A 6000-nucleotide genomic window follows, 5' to 3' on the forward strand; every position below is an offset into this window, starting at 1 on the left:
AAGAAAAAAAAGTGCATTAATAAAATGCTGGTATTTGGGCCCTCTTCCAGGCCAAGTAGATGAAAATCTCCTGGGGTAAGACAGGCCATTAGTATTTTTTAACTCTCTCCAGATTATTCCAGTGTGCACTCAAGGTTGAACCACAGTTTTAAGCGAGCGTGGATTTCCAAAAATATGTAAATTACAAAGATGATAACTGTCTTTATTAAAAGACTGTTTACAATAGCAAATTGATCATAGGCAGTTTTTTCAAGAAGTGATCCGTCTAAATCACTTAAGAAATCTAATTTACACATCATCTTTTAGGAACACACATGTCTAGTGTTCATGCTGAAGCATGTGATCAGTGATCAGGAGCTATTGCTATAAAGGAAGATGAGTAGTTTTAAAATAGATGTATTATCTGCAAGTGAGTGTTATCCTTCGTGGTCATCTTTGGAAATATTACCATTATGAGCACAGTGTTCAAAATGGTACTAGAATTTCCTTGTTACAATGCCTCAGATTCATCCCTAGTATTTGCAAAGCCTGGAGGAAGAGTGGAAATTCAGATCCACATAACACGCGTATTAATAATTAAAAGTTATAAATCAAACCAACAATTAAGTAAAATATGCTCTATTCTTCTCATCTGACAAATATATCTTTGTAGTAAAAAGAAAAATACTGCCTGTAAAGCCGTGGTTTTTATATGTCTAAAAGTCAGTAACTGAGTTTGATTATCATTTGCATAAGTTTGTATATTTTGCTCATAGATTGGCAAACTTGGATAAGTAAAAAAATAAAGACATATAATTTATAAATTCATTTCAGAATTTTTCTTTCCCTTTCCTACCTCTTAGGAAAAAAAATCACTGGTTATGTGGTGCTAATCAAGATTTTCACATAATTTGTATTCTATTGATGCTAGTGATTTAAAGGATTAAAAAGTCAAAAAGTATGTGTAATCAAAGTATATATTATTTGAATGCATTTTCATAAAAATGTAAATTAAAGTAACAGTTAAAAATCAAAAAGTTACAATTTTTACGTGTGTACTTTCCAAAAAAGTCATTTTTCTTCCAAACTTTTAAAATCACTTACTGAAATAGTGGGAGGTTACAAATTACAATGAATGAATATTAAAATTTAAATCAAATTATTCAAAGTTGGGTTTTTTGAGATTTTAAATAAACATTATTACATATTTATAAAAACACAATCACTCACAATTTTAGTCTTCAGTGCCCATCTAGTAGCTAATGTAAAGAATTAGAATCATACTGCATACACGTTACATCCAGACCTACATCTGTATTTATAAGTCATATGAATTGCTCAATATTACAAAATCTTCCTCAGCTACCATGTGCAATTCTTGTGAACAGTCTCCTCCATCACAAATTGCAACATAAAGAGGGGCTGAAAGTACACAGTGAACACTACCTGGGAAATGAATCTTCCTTCAGCAAGAATCTATTGTATGCAGCTCTCTGAGAAAATGTATTTGACTAGTTTATTAATTTCTCTTAATGGCTAACGCTTGCAATCGCCTGACTCTCCAAAGCGGTGTTGGCAGAGGTACCACCTCACAGCACTGGGGTCTGAACAGTGTTAATCATGGGGGCAGATGATTTATGGATGTGAGTTACTGTACCAGTACTGAGCACTAGACTCTGAGCAATAGAGGCTCCACGTGTCTTTATTCTTTAGTGCATTTGTGATATATGCAGTGTCCTCTAAATCATAGGCCCAATATCCGGGCTCCTCTTACCCAGAACTAGAGTCAGTCTGGCCACATACATAAAATAAGTCTCATTTTATTGTTTATATCTTGGTTGTGTGTGTGACCCATTGGATTACCAACTTTATCTACCGCCCTGGGATCAAGGTAACTTCTGTTCTAAAAATTATGCCTGTCCACAAATGATGGTCTTTTTACCATTGAAAGGTTTCCAAAGAATATGCCAGAGACTCAAAAGAAGAATCCAAAACAATTTGATCAGTGGCAGAATTCCTGGAATATCAGTGTAAATTCATAAGGTAAAGCACTACTAAATAAAAATATTGATTTGTTTATTACACGTCGTGTCATTTTTAAATGCTATCTCGAAAGCTCAGGAGCGCCTGGCTACCACCCTGCAGAAACTGGATGAGTCTCAGAGAGCCCCTGTGTTCTCTGTTCTTATGTGGGGTTTCAGAAAAATTCCCTTTGCCACTACTATCATCTCCTCTTGCGTTCTTTCCATTATTTTTCTGTACACATTATTTCCCATAATTACCATCATAAGTATATACATAAAAATTGTATATTCTAACCATCAACAAAGAGATAATCTACAGAATGGGAAAAAAATATTTGCAAATCATATATCTAATAAGGGGTTAATATCCAAAACGTATAAAGAATTCATACAACACAACAGCAAAAAACAAATGACTCAATTAAAAAAATAGGCAAAGGAGATGAATAGACATTTCTCTAAAGAAGACATACACGAGGCCAACAGGTACATGAAAAGGTGCTGGATATCACTAGTCTTTAGGGAAATGCAAATTAAAACCTCCATGAGATACCACCTCACACACATTACAATGGCCATCATAGAAAGGTAAGAGATAAAAAATGCTGGCTGGGATGTAGAGAAAAGGGAACCCTTGTTCACCATTGGTGGAACTGTAAATTGGTGCCACTACTATGGAAAACAATATGGAGGATCCTCAAAAAAAAAAGTTAAAAATAGAACTACTATGCTAACAACTCCACCTCTTGGAATGTATCCAAAGGTAACGAAAACATTAACTTGAAATGATACATACACCCCCATGTTCACAGCAGTATTTACAATAGCCAAGGATGGAAACTACCTGAGTGTCCATCAATGGATGAATGGATAAAGTTGTGGCATACACACACACACACACACACACGCACACACACACACGATGGAATATAGCATAGCCATTTTTAAAAAGCAAGGAAATCCTACAATTTGCAACAACATGGATGGACCTTAAAGGCATGTGCTATAACCTCATAGAGAAAGGGATCTGACTCGTGGGAGAGGGATTGGAAGAAGGTGGTCAAAAGGTCCAAACTTCCAGTTACAAGATAAGTAGGTACTAGGGATGGAACGTACAACACGATGACTAGAGCTGACGCTGCTGTATTATATACAGGGAAGCTGTTAAGAGTAAATCCTAAGAGTTCTTACCATAAGAAGAAAATAATTTTTTTCTTTATTCTTTTCTTCTTTTTTTTCTTTTTATTGTACCTATCTGAGAAGACAGATGTTAGCTGAACCTATTGTGGTACTCATTTCACGATATATGTAAACCAAACCATCAGGCTGTACACCTTAAACTTACACATTGATGTATGTCAATTATTTCTCAATAAAACTGGGAGGGAAAAGCCTCTAATGCTGTCAGCCCTCTCCCCAAACAAAACAAAAAGTATACAAACAAAAAAAGACTAGCAGGATTCCTGGAGTACATGAAGACTTTTTGCCACTGAAAATTACCTGGCCCAAGACTGTATACTGGTTCCCACATTTTTTTTTAACATCACTGTACTCGCTGATTAGATGTTCTTTCAAGCTGCCAGAGTAAGATTCTGAAGTCCCAAATGGCTGTCAGCCTTATCATCACTAGCCCTGAAGGGCTCCTCTGGAAGGAACTTCTCACACTTCACATGTCCCTGCTCTTTGCAAATTATTTTAAATGACTTCTTAATTGGAAGCACTACCTCACTCATTGCTGATGAAGCAGGCAGGAGCTGCAGAGCCATCAGGAGACCGTGATGGTGCTGATTCCCCTTTTCCTCTCTGAGGACCCCTGTTTCTAACTGAAGTGCTTGTGTCTACTCTTCAGCCAGTCTTGTGTTCTTTACAATAAAACGTGAATTATTTATCTCTATGTTGCGGATTTTTGCAGGCATCAGAAAACTCATCTCTAGTTGTCCTTATTTTAATGATTTTCCTTCTCTACCAATGACTTCTGACAGGCATAGAGAAGAGATTATTTCTTTTGGGAAGAATTATCTATGTAGTTTGTCTGCAATCCACATAGAGTTTCCTGTATGTTGAGGAAAGGTATTGAGTGATCTAACATTAGGAAAACTTCTGGTGAAAACTCAGTAAGAAAGCATCGCCAAATTCAAAATAAATCCTTTTTCCCACACTAGTTAGGAAAATATAGAACTCAGCCTACCTTCATTAAGAATTTGCTTAGATCAACTATGCCTCAATAAAAAAAAATGTTAAATTAGAAAAGAGAAGTATTTGTGAAAGAGATAAATGAGTGAATAAATAATAAAACTACCATCCAAATTAATTTTGAAAAGAATTTGTTTAAATTTTTCAAAACTGTTCAAAATTTTGGTTAATAAATTTCTTAAATTAAAAAAATAATTAGTGCTTGCTTCAGCAGCACATATACTAAAATTGGAATGATACAGAGAAGATTATCATGGTCCCTGCGCAAGGATGACATGCAAATTCGTGAAGCATTCCACGTTTTTTTTTTTTTTTGAGATTTGCAGATTAACTACTATATATAAAATAGATAAACAACAAGGTTAAACTGTAGAGCACAGAGAACTATATTCAATATCTTGTTGTAACCTATAATGAAAAAGAATATGGAAAGGAATCGATGTAGGTACATGAATGACTGAAGCATTACATTGTACCCCAGAAACTGACACATTGTAAACTGACTATACTTCAATAAAATTTTTAAAAAATAATTATATATTCTTATTTGCCACTGAAGTTCTTTCTGGCTCTGCTCATTTTACTTGTGTGAGCAACACTTTGCAAGCTACAGATATGCCCAATTATTTTCTGAGAATTATTTTTTCAGGTACTTAAAGGGAAAAAAATGAAGAGAAAAGTTATATAAAATTAAAATTGTTCAAGATCTATACACTGAAAACTATAAAACACACAAAAACAAAGAAAAATTAAAGAAGGTTTAAGGGGACAAATAGAGAGGTTATACCTCGTTCATGAATTGGAAGACTCAATATTTGTTAAGATGGCAGTTCTTCCCAAATTGGTCTGCAGATTCAACAGAATTCCCATTTAAATTCCAGTTCTCTTTTTGTCAAAATTTATAAGGTTTTTTTTAATCTTATATGGAATTGCCAAAGAACTAAAATACCCAAAGCAATTTTTAGAAACAGCAAAGTTGGACATTCGGAGGGAACAGTAGCACAGTGGGCCTTGGTGAGCTGGAGCCCATGCTGCTGGTCACACGCCTAGCCGCCATCTTTGCTACTGTGGCCACTCCACTGATGTGCCCAGTTCCAGGATGGCCAATGACAGAAGGCCGCTAATGTCAACTGGCCAGAATCATCTTGCTTACTTGGTTGTTTAGTGCATCTCCGATGACTGATACATTCTGATGGGTATTAACGTGATACCAAAATCTTCATATTTTGTGCCCATTTTTTTATGCCCAGCCATATGCCTCTAATCCAGACCACCTTTTTGCCAAACTTCCAGTCCTTTTCTTTCCAAGCTCCATCGCCATCTCTCTTAAGCAAGTATATAAAGTAAATGTAAAGCTTCCAAAGATAATTATGAAGGGAGGAGCTTTGAAAAGAGATTAACCTGTAGCATCTGAGCATACTTGGGTTCAAATCCTGGCTCTTCCATTTACTAAGTGACTTTTGTCAAGTTATTTAAACCTCCTAGCCTGTTTTATTCCTTTTTTCAAACTGAAGTATGATTGATTTACAATATTGTGTTCATTTCAGGTGTACAGCAAAGTGATTCAGTTATATATTTTTTCAGATTATTTTCCAAGTTATTACAAGGTATTGAATATAGTACCTTGTGCTATGTAGTAAATCCTAGTTGCTCATCTGTTTTAGTTATAGTAGTTTGTACCTGCTAATCCCATACTCCTAATTTACCCCTCCCCTTTCCTTTCCCCACTTGTAACCATAAATTTTTTTCTACATCTGTGAGTCTATTTCTGTTTTGTAAATAATTTCATTTGTATTAAGTTCTA

At 35.1% G+C, this 6000-nt stretch overlaps 1 non-coding gene across 1 annotated transcript; it reads left to right on the forward strand.

Moving 5' to 3' along the window:
• Window positions 1-4394: 4394 nt before the first annotated feature.
• Window positions 4395-4501, forward strand: LOC116147848 (U6 spliceosomal RNA). Its single transcript, XR_004131440.1, has one exon. It is a non-coding gene; the product is annotated as a U6 spliceosomal RNA (small nuclear RNA).
• The last annotated feature ends 1499 nt before the right edge of the window (window positions 4502-6000 follow it).

Source organism: Camelus dromedarius, chromosome 19, assembly GCF_036321535.1.
Source record: "Camelus dromedarius isolate mCamDro1 chromosome 19, mCamDro1.pat, whole genome shotgun sequence".
Lineage (NCBI taxonomy): Eukaryota > Metazoa > Chordata > Mammalia > Artiodactyla > Camelidae > Camelus > Camelus dromedarius.